This window comes from Chiloscyllium plagiosum, chromosome 3, assembly GCF_004010195.1.
Source record: "Chiloscyllium plagiosum isolate BGI_BamShark_2017 chromosome 3, ASM401019v2, whole genome shotgun sequence".
In the NCBI taxonomy this organism is placed as follows: Eukaryota; Metazoa; Chordata; class Chondrichthyes; order Orectolobiformes; family Hemiscylliidae; genus Chiloscyllium; species Chiloscyllium plagiosum.
The window spans coordinates 94,118,262-94,134,419 of record NC_057712.1 but is presented as its reverse complement, the minus strand read 5'-3'; the positions used below and the strand labels follow the sequence as shown (position 1 = coordinate 94,134,419).

At 39.7% G+C, this 16,158-nt stretch overlaps 1 long non-coding RNA gene across 2 annotated transcripts; it reads left to right on the top strand.

Annotated features, from left to right (window-relative positions):
- The first annotated feature begins 289 nt into the window (after positions 1-289).
- On the top strand, positions 290-14,929 carry LOC122547689. Of its 2 annotated transcripts, none has more exons than XR_006311065.1 (3): positions 290-357; positions 3,948-4,070; positions 14,788-14,929. It is a non-coding gene; the product is annotated as an uncharacterized LOC122547689 (long non-coding RNA). The 2 variants fall into 2 exon arrangements; XR_006311067.1 differs by having other exon boundaries at positions 293-357; positions 3,963-4,070.
- The last annotated feature ends 1,229 nt before the right edge of the window (positions 14,930-16,158 follow it).

Here is a 16,158-nt window from a genome sequence, read left to right as displayed (position 1 = left end):
AACTGCCCACCTCTTTTACAAAGATTCATGGAATTTTGGATAAGTATTGCATACAACCCATGCAGTATGTTTCACATACAACATTCAGGCTCCAATTTCATTTCCTGTCCTTACCTCATCCAGAAAATCCTTCAACTAATCTTACAGTTCTGACAAACTGGGTTACTCACTCCATCCTGCACCACAGAACAATTCCTTGAATCTCCTCCCACTTCTCCAGTACAGTAGGTTTTGTTACTTATTTGTAATCACCAAACCACGATTACCACATAGAACTCCTGTCAGTACCACACAGCGACATTGGCTTGCAGAAGAGCTCTGGGGATTTCACAAGCACATTTAGCCTCTTGCAAGCAGGTAGGGAACATTAAGGTGATTTAGATGTTTAAAGAAGCTGATGGCATAAATGGTGCTAAATCATCTGGCAGGGCATGTTGAAAATCAGGAAAGATGAAACACAAACCAACACCTCAAGGGTGAGGTCAGGAAACATTTTTTCTCTCATCAAGGATAATGGAAATCTGATCCTGTCTTTCAAAAAAGAATTTGAGATTAGAGTAATGGATCAGGTTTTGGAAGATAAAGGTATTCGTTACAGAGCCTAAATGACTTGGTTATAAATACAGATATATATGAGGGAGATTTAATTTTAAGGTGAAGGGGAAGAAGGTTAGAAGGAAATTGAAGAAAACATTTTTCACCCAGAGGATGGTAAGAATCCGGAATGCCTTGCCTGTGAGGTTAGTAGAAGCAGGAAATCTCACAACCTTTTCAAAAAAACATCTGGATGAACTCTTGAAATGTCATACCATTCAAGGCAATGGGCCAAGTGCTGGAAAGTGAGAATATTATTGACAGGTTGGCACAGACCCAATGGGCCAAAGGGCCTCTTCTGTGATGTATGACTCTGACTAATTAAGAATTACAATCAGTCACCAGTGATCTAATTAGATGGTGGAATGGGTGAAAAAGGATCAATGGCCTCCTCCTGTTTCTTAATTCTAATATTTTTAAAGTTTTGCATTTCGCTTACACCTTATTACATCTCTTGTCATTTCACAATAGCTTGAAGCATATTTGCTGTTATGGTGAAGACAGATATTGATATTATCCTACAGATGACGAGATGAATGATTAGTAAGTCTGTTACATCGGTGAAATCGGGAGGCAGTAATGTTGTTGTAATGTCATTGAAATATTAATGCAGAGGGCCAGGCTAACTTTCTGGGTACATGGGTTTAAATCTTATTGTGGTAACTGATAGAACTTATGTTCAATAAATAAATCTGGAATTGATAACTAGTCTCCAGTAATGGTGACCACGGCAATTATCCCCAACTGTTGCAAATTCCCATCTGGTTCACTGATGTTCTTCAGAGAAGGGAATTTGCTATGTTTACCTATTTCGGCCTACACATGGTTCCAGATGTGACAGCAATGTGGTTGACTCTGAACTGCCCTCTGAAATGAAAGCCACCCATTTTCAAGAGCAATTAGAAATGGATTATAACTGCTTGCCTTGATGGCAATGCACACGTTTCATCAACAAATAAACAATTGTGGATTATTTGGATATCACTGTATAAGCTGTCTTCACCCATGTGTGGTTTGGCATCACAAACTGTAATATGGATTTGAAAGGAAAATTAGAATGCCAGAGAGTCCAGATTGGACCAAGATGCAGTTTGTCTGTCTCAAAATGACAGGGGGTACACTTCATTTCTTTATCAGGGAGATAGGTATGCTTGTTTTTTTAAAATTAATTCAGAAGATTTGGGCATCACTGACTGGACCATGATTTATTGCCATTCCTAATTACCCTGGAGCAGGTGCTAATGTGTTGCCTTCTTGAACCGCTAGAGTTCATTTGACGTAAATAGATCCAAAATGCTATTTGGAAGGTTGTTTTCAGATTTTGACCCAGCAGCAATGAAGGAACAGAAGTTTCCAAGTTTGCAAGTTTGAAAGGTGGGTAGCATGGAGGTGATCATGTTCCCACATATTTGTTACCCTTGTCCTTCTAGGTGGCAGAAGTTGTGTGCTCAGAACTTGTTGTTGAAGGTGTATCTTGTAGTTGATGCAGGCTGTCACCAGTGTCCATTATTAATGGAGAGTAGAAATATTTAAGGTAGTCGATGGTGTGCCAATCAAATGGATTGTGTTGTCCTGGATAGTGTTTAAGCTTCTTGAGTGTTGTAAGAGCTGTACTCAAACTCATGTGAAAAAACAATGGGGCCAGAAACTCACCATTTATTCTTTTCAAAAACGTCTTGTCGGACAAGGGAAAAGGCATGTTTCCCACCTCCCAATATCTCAGGGTCCGTGAATGGGACTACCCCAAGAATTCCTCCCATTAAACCATCGGCATATCTGAATGGAATTCTCAGCAGTTAAAAGCTGCATTGTGAAGTCTCCAGCATGCCACTAGACCATGGATAGATTATATACACACAAACATTCCTGTACCATCTGAAATCTTTGCAAAATCTTTCAAGATGAGGTCCCTTTGAGCTGTTTGGCAGATCAAGGTGAGCGCTGCTGATGACATCTTCCACGTGTCCTTGTCCTGACTCTGCAAATAACACTGAATCTAAACACACAATTTTCCAACTGGAACTGGATTGTTAATCATGACAGACATACAATCTGTCTCAACTTTGACTAATAAAATGGGTCCATCAGAGCTTGGGTCATTTAAAATATGTCATGCTGTGATTTATAGTATGTAGATTAAGATTCTCAGATCATGAAAGTTCCATAAGTTAAGCTTTAATTTGACAAAAATAATCAAGTTAATCACGCAGTAGACGTTTAAAAAATCTGTTACAGTTTCTTAATCGCTATCAATGATCCTGGAATCATCTTTCACATAATATTCTTCACATAATAATCTCTGAAGACAAACACTCAATGACACATGATCTGGGGTTTCCATAATCATTGAAAAATCTTTTAATCAGATCAAGTGTCCATTTCAGCAGGTTTCATAATGTCTGCTTTCAAAACTAAATGAACAATTGAATGAGGTTTTGAAATTACTTGCAACCTATTTGACAACTGGAGTGGCACTTTGCAAGATGAGACAGATACTTCTGGACCGATGTTGGTGATTTTTAATAACCACCGCCTGCGATGCAAAAGATTCCTCTCCCCTCTGAACGACAAGAATCAGACTGGTGACCTTTGCAGTTAGTTTATCCCGAGAAACATTTAACGTTGACTTAACAATTGCTTGCCATCTTCAAACCAGGTTGAATGCTCATTACAGGAGGGAGATTTATTCTAACAATCAGTTTGTCTGATAATGCTTCGGTGAGTGCCAGGGGACATTTTATGGCATTAAATGTGTTGCATTAATGTAAATTTCTCTTGCTTTGATATGAGCAGTATGAGCAAAGCAGAAGTAATTGCTAATATAACGGGGTTAAAAGAAGCTCCTGGATTATCCATCAGCAGTAAGACATATGATTAAAATGGGGCAAGCCAGGCACCCTGAGCATTGATAATAATTAATAACTCCTCAACAACCCTGGAGAACAGGAGGAGAGAATAGAAACCTGGTTATAACCCATTATTGTCAATGCACTTCTGACAGTCACACCCCAGACTGAACTGTCAGGAGACATGTCATGATTTTATTCAACAATTTAAAGGCAGAAGTCCTGACATTGGAACAAGATGCACCTAACCAGCACTATAACACAGCAACTGTGCAACTTGAATTGTGAGTTTAATTTTTATGATGACATCACTAAAGAAAAATGTAGGGAGAAAGGAGAAATTCAATAAGGAGTTCATTTAAGCCATCGCCCTTTCCAACAAATTTAGGCTGAACTAGTGGCTTCTTGAGACTTTTAATATATATGCTATAAATCATATTACCACATTTGGATGATTACACATATTCTAAGTTTCCATTTTTCTCACAACAGTGCTTTGAATTTCAGTGTTATCCATTACAGACACATTACAGTGTGGCAAAAGCGACTCCAGACCAAATCCATCCATCTGACAGGGACTGTGTAGAGTCTAGAGCCTCATAGAGAGGAAAATGCACAAAGAGGATTAAGGTAAAATATAAATATCTATACTGACTGGTCAGAATTTACTAATACTCACTGCTTGAATCGATTTATGACAGTTAAATTAAGCATTTTATTTATTAGCACACAAACCAGAAAAGTCGCAGGTTTAATCTCTAATTATTGCTGCATTTGTTGGTCAGAGCTAGGAGTTGGGAATTGGTACAACACCTGGCATCAGTTTTCCTTAGCTAGGCAGGATAATTGATCCTGGGATCCTATTCCCTGGACCTCAGGGAAGAAAGGGATTTGGATTCTTTATCAATATTTTAAGTCAGTTAGCTAGGAAATGATCAAAACTATGCTCCTTAAGATCAGAAGATGTAGCAGCAAAGGCCAGCCATTCAGACTATTGAGTCTGCTCCATTTAATGTGATCGTAGCTGACCCTATTTTCTTTAACTCCACTTTTCTCCAAAACTCTTGATTCCTTACCGATTAAAAATCCGTCTATCGTAGCCTTGAATATCCTTAATGATCCAGCCTGAAAAGGCTTTTACAGTAGAAAGTTCCACAGATTGACCACTCTCTGAAAGAATAAATTCCTCCTCATCTCGGTTTTAAATGTAAAATCCCTTATTCTGCAATTTATGTTTTCTGATATTACTCTGTCCCATAAAGGGAAAAACATTTCCTCATCTACCCTGCCACGTCCCTTAAGAATCTTTTAAGAATCTTCACCCATTTTTTGGACTTTTCAAATTCCAATGAGTACAAACCTAACATACTCAACTCTCCTGATAATAAAATCCCTCCATATTCAGAATCCACCGTGAAAACCTTCTCTGGGCTGCTTCTTATGCCAATATATCTTTCCCATATGAAGGGATCAAACTGTTCACAGGATATGAGGTGTCTAGTACTTGTCATTCCTGATAAAGGACTTTTGCCTGAAACGTCAATTCTCCTGCTCCTTGGATGTTGCTGTGCTTTTCCAGCACAACACTCTCGACTCTAATCTCCAGCATCTGCAGTCCTCACTTTCACCCTGTGTCTAGTACTTGGTACAGTTTTAGCAAGACCTCATTAATTTATACTCTATTCTCTTTGAAATAAAAGCCAACGGTCCCACTCCCATTTCTATTAACTGCTGAATTTGTACGCTAGCTTCTTGATATTCATACACATGAACACCCAAACCATTCTGTTCTGCAGCTTTCTGTCGTCTTTCTATATGTACACAATGTTCAGTCCAACCATTCTTCCACTAAATACATAACTTCACATTTTTCTGCACTATATTCCATCTGCCAAATTTTTGTCCACTCACTAAAACTATCTATACACTTGCGTCATCCTCAGCACATGCCTTTCCATCTATTTTTGTGTTATCCACAAACCTGTTTGTAATACATTAACTTTCCTCAGCCAAGTCATTAATATACATTGTGAATAACCGTAGCCCTAGCAATGATCCCTGTAGCACACCAATGGTTACAGGTTTCCAGCCTGGAAATGCTCCCTTATCCCAACTCTCTGTCTTCTGTTAATTAGCCAATCTGCTATCCATGCTAATATATTACCTCCAACACTACAGGCCACTGGGGTAAAGTTTGCAAAAATTTTCAGTATCAGGACAAAGTAGGCTACATCAGCTGACAAAGTGATTTTGCAGGCAATTTTAAAATTAGTTATGCTAAGCACAAATTGAATCTTCACAGTCTTTAACAATCATTTCAGCTGAGGCTGTCCTCACCACATAAATGACCATGTTTCCAGATTTAAATAACCAGCGTGCCACATTTCTGGGCTGTGTCTGTTTGCAGACTTTCATATAGGCTCTTCATATTAAAGTAGTGTTAATGTGGAACTCACTACTCAGACAAATGATAAAGATGCACCTAGGAAGACAATTTAAGGAGCTAAGTGCATGAGGAAGAAGAGAATAAAGGTTAAATGATATTTAAAAAGTGTGTGGAGGCTCAATTGGAGCATTATTGCTAGCCTGGACTGAAAAGGCTTAATGGCCTGTTTCGATACTATATATCTGATGCAAGCAAACATGTGTTAAATATCTTATGTACAGACTTAACTTTGTGCTTGAAATAGGGAAAATTATTGCCTTCACCATCACAATTCTCTGAAACTAATAGCAATGTCTGGTGTTCAAACATACTAAGTTAAATGCTATTGAGGCATGTAAGATTATAAGGGCATGTCAGGGTGGATAGGAAGCAGTTTTTTCCCTTAGTTGAAGGGACAATAATGAGGGGCATAACTTTAAGGTGAATGGCAGGCGGTTTAGAGGGGATTTTAGGAAAACCTTTTTCACCCAGAGGCTGGTGCGAATCTGGAATATACTGCCAGGAAAGATAGTTGAAGTTGAAAACCTCACAACCTTTGAAAAATAGCTGGATGAGCGCCTGAAATATCATAATATTCAAGGTTATACGCCATGTGCAGGAAAGTAGAAATATGTGGATAGTTTGTCCCAGGCTCAATGGGCCAAAGGACGTCTTCTGTGCTGTATGACTCTATGGCTGTGACTATGACTAAGATCTGTTAATACCAAGGAACTATTGAATAAACATCAGGAATGGAGGAAGAACAGTTAGGACCTAAATCAAATTCTTTTTTCACTGTCTCAATACAAGTGATAATAATAAATCAAATAAAATTTCAGAATTTATAAATCTTTTCGGATGATATTGCCAGACCTGCTATTCTTTCCATTGCTGGAATATATGCACATTGTACATAATGTTTGCAAGCATGCATGGAATGATTTGCATTGAACTAAGTTTAATTCATTCCTTTTCAGGGCTTCAGTTGTGGTAAAACTGTCTTAAGTATAAAATGGGTTACATCATCAATTTGATCCTGGAAATTCAGGAATGAATGGTATCCCAGCATATTCTTCTAGCAAACACTTAGTTTTGCGATCTATTCAGGCATGCAGTTATTTTCTGATCAACCTGTTTAGCGATGTTATTACATAGCTGTGGAGCAGGTGGGGCTTGAACTCAGGCCGCTTTGCTCAGAGCTGAGGACACTACCACTGCATCACAACAGCCCTTCAACTCAATTTGCATTATATAACTGTCAATGAGAAAAACAGAAGTATTACAGCACAGCACAGAAAACAATCTGGCTGCTTGTACCAGAACTGTCTTGTTAAATGACCACCATTTCCTAGTGCTAATCTCCTACCTTTTCCCCATACACTTAAACATTATTTTTATCTAAATAATTGTCCAATGCCCTCAATTGAAAGTGCCTCCACTACACTTCTAGGCAGTACAATCCATACCCTAACTACTCACTGAGTTTAAAAAATGTTCCTTCTTTTGCAAATCACTTTTAATCTATGACTCTTCTGTTCATTTTACAAGTGGGAACAGATTCTCACTATCTACTGTATCCAGCCAGCTCATCATTTATAAAACCTCCTTCAGATCTCCTTTCAGCTTTCTTCTCTCCAAGGAGATCAGTCCCAACTTCTTCAATTTATCTGTGTAATTGAAGTTTATCATCCTGGAACCATTCTTGTAAATCTCTTCTGCACTCTCTGCAATACATTCGCATCCTTCCTTTAATATCGAGCCCACAGTTGTACACAATGTTCCTGCTGAGGTCTAACAAGTATCTCATGGAAAGATGTAGAGGCAAAGGGTAGTGGTGATGGGAGATATTAATTTTCCCAATATTTACTGGGATACACTTAACATCAAAGGTCTGGATGGGATAGAATTTGTAAGAAGCATCCAGGAGAGTTTTCTAGAGCAGTATGTCAGTAGTCCGATGAGGCAAGGGGCCATATTGAACCTAGTACTGTGGAACGAGCCAGGACAGGTGGTAGAAGTTGTGGTGGGGGATGTCTTTGGGAACAGTGACCACAATTCTGTAAGTTTTAGAAAACTCATAGATAAAGAAGAGAGTGGTCCTAAGAGAAGAGTACTAAACTGGGGCAAGGCCAATTATATCAAAATTAGGCAGGAGCTCGGAAATGTGGATTGGACACAGCTATTTGAAGGGAAGTCCACATTTGAGATGTGGGAGGCTTTCAAAGGTAGGTTAAAAATAGTGCAGGATAGGCAGGTCCCGTTGAAGGCAAAGGATAGGAAGGACAAGATTCGTGTTCTATGGATGACAGGAGAAATTGTACAACTAGTAAAGGGGAAAAGGGAAGCATACATAAGGTCTACACTGCTAAGAACAGAATGGGCCCTGGAAGAATATCAGAAGAGTAGGACAAGTCTTAAACGAGGAATCAAGCAGGCTATAAGGGGTCATGAAATAGCTTTAGCAAGCAGAATTAAGGAGAATCCCAAAGCATTTTATTCTTATATAAGAAGCAAGTGGGTAACTAGAGAAAGGATTGGTCCACTAAAGGATAATGAAGGAAGGCTGTATGTCAAACCTGAGAGAATGGGTGAGGTTCTGAATGATTACTTTGCATCAGTGTTCACTGAGGAGCGGAACATGATGAATGTTGAGATTAGAGATAGAAGTTTGATTAGTCTGGAGCACGTTGACATAAGTAATGAAGATGTGTTGGATGTGCTAGAGGTTATTAAGGTGGATCAATCCCCAGGACCGGATGGGATCTATCCCAGGTTGCTGAGGGAGGTGAGAGAGGAAATAGCTGGGGCCCTGACAGATATCTTTGTGGCATCCTTAAACACAGGTGAGGTGCCAGAGGCCTGGAAGGTTGCTCATGTGGTCTCCCTGTACAAGAAGGGTAGTAGGGATATTCCGGATAACTACAGAGCAGTGAGCCTGACGTTGGTGGTGGGTAAGTTGCTGGAGAAGGTACTGAGTGATAGGATCTATTTATATTTAGAAAAGAATGGGCTTATCAGTGATAGGCAACATGGTTTTGTGTGGGGTAGATTGTGCCTTACCAACTTAATAGAGTTCTTCGAGGAAGTGACCAAGTTGATAGATGAAGGAAGGGCTGTTGATGTCATATACATGGACTTTAGGCAGGGTATTCTAGCTAGGTGGATAAAGAACTGATTGAGCAACAGGAGACAGAGAATAGTAGTTGAAGGGAGTTTCTCGAAATGGAGAAAGGTGACCAGTGGTGTTCCACAGGGGCCAGTGTTGGGGCCACTGTTATTTGTAATATACATAAATGACCTAAAAGAGGGCACTGTTGGAATGATCAGCAAGTTTACAGATGACACGAAGATTGGTAGAGTAGCAGAAAGCATAAGGGACTGTCAGAGAATACAGGAGGATATAGATTGACTGGAGAGTTGGGCGGAAAAGTGGTAGATAGATTTCAATCCAGACAAATGTGAGGTGATGCATTTAAGCAAGTCTAATTCTAGAGTGAATTATGCAATGAACGGAAGAGCCTTGGGAAAAGTTGATGGGCAGAGAGATCTGGGAGTGCAGGTCCATTGTACCCTGAAGGTTGCTGCACAGGTGGATAGAGTGGTCAAGAAGGCATGTAGTATACTTGCCTTCATTGGACGGGGTATTGAGGATAAGAGCTGGCAAGTCATGTTAACATTGTACAAGACATTGGTTCAGCCACATTTAGAATAGTGTGTACAGTTCTGGTCGCCACATTACCAAAACGATGTGGACACTTTGGAGAGGGTGCAGAGAAGGTTTACGAGGATGTTGCCTGATATGGAAGGTGCTAGCTATGAAGGAAGGTTGAGTAGGTTAGGTTTATTTTCATTAGAAAAAAGGAGATTGAGGGGGGACCTGATTGAGGTTTACAAAATCATGAAGGTTATAGACAAGGTGGATGGAGACAAGCTTTTTCCCAGGGTGAAGGATTCAATAATGAGAGGTCACGCTTTCAAGGTGAGAGGTGGAAAGTTTAAGGGGATACACAAGGCAAGTACTTCACATGCGTTTGGAACGCGTTGCCAGCAGAGCTGGTTGAGGCAGGCAAGTAGATTCATTTAACATGCGTCAGGACAAATGCATGAGTAGGTGGGGAACAGAGGGATACAGATGCTTACGAATTGACCAACAGGTTTAGACAGTACATTTGGATCGGCTCAGGCTTGGAGGACCGAAGGGCCTGTTCCTGGGCTGTAAATTTTCTTTGCTCTTTGTTCTTATACAATTTCAACATCACCTACTTTCTCTTGTTCTATGGGTTGCTCTTAATGAAGTGTATGCCTTGCTTACTGCACTCTCTACCTGCTCTGCCTTTCAAAGATCTGTTCACATATACACTTAGGTCTGCTCCTATGACCCCCTTAGATTGAAACCCTGATCTTATATTGTCTGTCACTGTTCTTTCTATCAAAATGCATCACCTCATATTTCTCCATATTTCTTCACAGTTTCGTCTGCGTTTAATTATTTCTATTCTTAAAATCAGACAACATTTTCTATTGGTTAAACCATAAAACTTTTCTCAAACTCAACACCTGAAAAAAGTAGAATTTATCCTTCATAGTCAACATTATTAATGAACCATCAGTTTTAACTCCAGTAAGAGCATTCCATGGGCAATTAATATTATGCTATTTAACACTACAATGTGATCATTAACTTTTTTCTTTGTTTTGAATACAGTTAAGGAAAATTAATGCACCACCTTGATTTTCATTAACTCTTGATTCTATAGCTTTTTACACTGACGCATTCTGTTATTACCAGGCATATTGCCAAGAACATTCAGTTATTGGGAAGGAAGATTTTCATGTTCTTTTAAAAAGGTGAGCACAGGAGTTGAGGTTTGTACAGAACGTAGCTCAGGTAATACAAGGTGTGCCGGAGTGTTCTTTAATGAGGCTTACGCTTTATCGCAATGACGTAAATAATGTGCAAAATTGCAAAAATATTTACATTACTCCTTGGTTTCAATTCTGTATAATCTGCTGTGTAAATAGTTGTAGGCACTTACTACATATTTGAAGTTCTTCATGTTTCAGCCTTTTTTTTTCATTGCTAAATCACATACAGAAAGGTGTGAAATCCTGAGTATTCAAAGTCAATGCTTATGGTAAGCAGCCTTTACATTGACAGATCTAGAATAAGACTGTCATGTTACCGTATGAATTAGATAGAGGACTAGGTCATTTGGCACCTCCAGCCTGCTCTGCTACTTAATGCAATCGTGGCTGTTACAAACAGATCTTGGTGAGGTTCCCCAGTTTATTATGGTTCCAAGTGGCATTCCTCCAAAAATTGTTAATCTCCGAGGTGAGGAAGAGTAGACTAGTTTCCCTTCTTTAATCATCTATTCTCTCGGCTGGGTGCAGCAAGGTGAAATGACAAAGGACCCCCTTTGTCATTTAAAGACAAAATAGAAAGATAGATGGAGGGACAGGTAACATTGAGGAAGCAGGGAACCTGGATAAGGACTTGGACAGGCTAGGACAATGGGCAAGAAAGTGGCAGATGGAAATCAATGTCAGAAAGTGTAAGGTTATTTCTAAATGGGGAAAGGCTTCAGAAATCTGAAACACACAGGGACTTTGGAGTCCTAGCTCAGGATTCTCTTAACGTTAACAAGCAGGTTTAGTTGGCAAGGCAAATGCAATGTTAACATTCATTTCAAGAGGCCTTGAAAACAAGAGCAGAGCTATACTGCTGAGGCTGTATAAGGCTCTGGTCAGACCATATTTGGAATATTGTGAGCAGGTTTGGACCCCATATCTAAGGAAGGCTGTGTTAGCATTGGAGGAGGTCCAGAAGAGGTTCACAAGAATGATCTTAGGTGTGAAGGGCTTGTCGTATGAGGAGTGATTGAGGACTCTGGGTCTGTACTCGATGGAATCTAGAAGGATGAGGAGACTGCTTTGAAAATTGCAGAATACAGTGAGGCCTGGATAGAGTGGATCTGGTGTAGATGTTTCCACTTGGAGGAGTGACTAGGACCTGAGGGCACAGCCTCAGAATGAAGGGGAGTGAAGGAACTGAAATAAGGATGAAGTCCTTCAGCCAGAGGGTAGTGAATCTGTGGATTCATTGCCACAAAGGGCTGTGGAGGCCAATTCTTTGAGTGTATTTAAGACAAAGATAGGGAGGTTTTTGATTAGTAAAAGGATTAAGGGTAAGGGGAAGAAGGCATGATATCAGAAATATATCAGCCATGAATGATGGAGCAGATTCGATGGGCTGAATAGTTGAGTTCTGCTCCTATTTCTGGAAACAGTTGCTGCGTAGTAATTTGTGCTTATCACTCACCAGTCATATTTAAAATGCTCTATGCACTTATATACATATTTTGTGACCCTGCTTAAAACTTAACTACTTCCTCCCTTACTCTGGATTGACTTGTTAAACTATTACTTCTTATTCTGATGCTATATATCTCTCCTAGTAGGTGCACATTGATATTTTTCTGTGATATTCTCTTTTGGTTCCCATTCCCTTATCAGTTTAGTTTAACGTATACCTAATTTTAATCTAATACTATTCTTAACCTTGCGAATAATCTATAGATGGCTCTTTCATGTTGAGGTTCTGTTTTCCAATGGAACAGACTTCTGTTGAACATTTTCAAATGTGCTTTTCAATGTTTCCCTACTGTTCATTTAATGACACATTTTTTAGGCTTCTTACCCCATGAACTTTTAATCACCTTTCCCCTCATACATCTGTAATTGATTTTGCCTAATCTTGCTATTTACGATTGGAATGTGTCACTTTCAAAGTTAATGTGGAATTCAATTGCATTGTGATCACAATTTCCCAATAGCTCTTTCACAATGACATTATTAATTAACCTTACATCCTTGCTTGCACTGGATGCTAGATCTAAAATAGCCATTGTCACTTGCCCAGCAATGCTCATGAACTGAAGGTGAACAGATTGCTGGACTGCTGTGAGACCCTTTGTACCAGATTGTAAAACTATATCATAACCACTGAATTGGCTCAATGGCCTTTTTATAATATTAAGCTCAAGACTGCATACATTACTCAAACTGTAGTCTTCCTAAGGATTTTCATAGATTCGCTATCATACCTTGATTTTTATATTCTCTTTCACTTGCCATAATGCCTAGTATTCCATTAGGCCTTATTACCTTTTCATTTAACTACATTCATTAAACATGGCACATTAGAGTCCTATCATTAATCGTATTTATTTCTTGACTGCAACATAGGCACCAATTTTGTCTCATTACTAAAACAGACTGATCAAAACTTAAAAACTAATCTCACAGATCATTTATTGACAGCATGCAATGCATATAAATGCTCTTTTTTCTTGAACAACTTACTAAATAAAAAGTTAAGCAATCAAACATGTAAAAAAAAACCTTATCTTAACCTTTGTCCTATGTTCTGATCGACATGAGTAAGCTTAATTAGTTATTTACTCTTACACCATAGGTTGCATTAACTGGGCCTGTTTTTCCTTTGGCACATTCACCCTCTTTAGAACACTGGAGTTAATCTGTATTCTGGAATAAAGCCAAAAATTAAAATAGCAGGAGCCGTTTCAATTTAAAGTCATAAAATAACTGAACTTAGCAATGGTAGGTATTGGGCAACACAATCAATGACCTTCACATGAGCACTTACGACCCAGGGGTGTGCAACGAACCAAACCAAACCAAACCATTGTAAAGTAGAGAGAATGTGCCTTCCAAAAATTGAACTTTTAACTCAATAATAGCCTTACATCAGGAATTAAACCAACAAAAAACTCAAAATCTCAAGCAATTCACCATGCTTCTCTGTTTTCAACAACCAAGAGGATATTTAAAGAGTGTAATTGTTATGTTTTTTCCAGTAATGTCCGACCATGAAAGACAGAGATTTCAAACCTATTTCCATTTGCCTACTGCCTCTCATACACTAAATCTCTTCTGCACTCTCTGCGATACTTTCGTATCTTTCCTATAATGTGGCACCCAGAGTTGGACACAATACTTCAGCTGTGGTCTAACAAAGGTCTTATACAATTTCACCATCAATTTCTCCTGTTCTACGTCCTGCTCTTAATAAAGTGTAGGCTGATTTAGATAAAGTCCTATCACCTAATTTGACTCTGAATCCTAATGGATAGCCAATTTTCTATCTTAAAGCGACAAGAGCTTTACTTCCATTAGATGCCATCCCTGTTATTTCACTCTAATGACATTTTCAGGTACATTGGGTGCAGTATGCAGTCTGTATAATACATCCACTGATAGTGGGCATATAGCCACTTCATTAGTAGTCTTCAAAAAAGGGGATGCCCCGCTTTTGCCAGAGAATTCCCACAAGTTTTTATGTCAGTCTTTGGCCCTCAATCTCAGCTAGTTTTGCTTCCCTCCATCATTAACAATCAAATTGTAGCTAGACTCGAAGACAAGTTCCCAGTTATTCCCACAACACCCTCTTGCAATCTCCAGCATTCCCTAGCCCCAGGTCCCTGAAAGTGTCCTGTCTATCAGTGCTGCTTGAGGGCTTGCAATTTACAAAACTGACTCGATTGAGGCCTGGGTATGAGTATGGTTAGGGCATCTTGATAGGAATTTCAAATGGATATCTTGATCACCAAGCGTCCCCACGTGTATGATTTGTGTTACCATTGAAGATCAACCCATTCTTTTCTATGCTAGGGCTCATTCCATGACAAGCTTGACAGATCAGCCACCAGAAACAGCAGGCAAAGTTACTGACTCCTGTCTGTGGAAGTTGGCCTGGTGACAATATGAAGTGAAATCAATAGGTAAATGTTCTGTCCTAACCCAGGGCAGATAAAGGAAAGTATAATTAAACGCATAAAAGAAAATAGAAATGCATTTGGCAGGACTAAGTTTCTAATTTTACCACAACCTATCTCTCAGGGTTCAATGCTTGTTCGAGCACACACTATGTACAGGTTCAAAGATGGAGCCAGTGACAGGAACGTCTACTTATTCCAGGATATCCCAGTAGTGATGAGTTCTCCAGCAAGTGCTAATATCCGACAAGAGCATTGACATAGGAATGGGGTAAGTAGTTAATGAGGTGTGTTTGGGATGATGTGGTGAGAAATCTGACAAGACTTTGCAGAGAGAAGCCCTTTGTAAAACTCAACAAAATTGACAGACAAAATATGACATGATTCAGCCCTATCAGTTCATTTCAAGGGAAATTAATCATCACAGTATTCTCCATTTTTACAAGGCTATCTAACTTACAGCGTGCTTTACAAACATGTTTGAGGTGAAATTAGATATCTCCCAAACACAGGCCTGGAAAAGGGGTGTGAAGGTCACAATGCTACAATGATCCTAAGTCAAGCTGATGTAATGAGGCAGAGTCAAGCAGTGTCGTGTTGGAAAAGCACAGCTGGTCAGGCAGCATCCATGGAGCAGGAGAGTTGACATTTTGACCATAAGCTCTTCAACAGGAATTCCTGATGATGAGCTTATGCTCAAAATGTTGACTCTCCTGCTTCTCGGATGCTGTGCTTTTCCAGCACCACACTCTCGACTTTGTTCTCCAGCATCTGCAGTCCTCACTTTCTCCTCCCAGATGTAATGTAGCAGCATGGTAGCTTCACGCTGCCTGCTCATCCACACAATCTCTGCATGCAGTCATCACTAAGCACATTTTTGATTTAACGCACAGATGACAGCAGGGGCCCAAGCTTGTTGCCACTATTTTGAGCTAATTGGCACTGCCGAAAGCCTTCCTGCATAATGAGAAGGTTCATTATCAATGGAACATGTGAGCTATGAGTCTTGAGTGAGCTGGGCTTGACCTGCATTAATATAACACTTTACATGACTTGGAAAAGTAACCACAACATTGCCTGGATTTCATGGCTCCCCCCATTGAGCATGCTTTCAGCAAGAGTGCCATAAAATAAGAGGGTGACCAGCCCACCAGCTTGCCACAGACCTGTAACCCAGGTAGGCGGGCAGACACTGCCACATACACATGCACAAGCATGCGAACACACACACACTCAGAGTCATGCATACACAGGCATGCAGAGACACACACACACACAAAGACACAATCTCAGCCATATATGTTTCTGTGATGTTGAGCAATAAACATTGACCAGGATACCATGGCTAACTTATAGATTCAGAGATTCATTCAGAGCAGAAAAGGCCCTTTGACCCATCGAGTCTGCACCGACATATCTACCGCTAAAGGTACACTAATCCCAATTTCCTGCATTTGTCCCATTTCCTTGAATGTTGTGATATTTCAGATGCTCA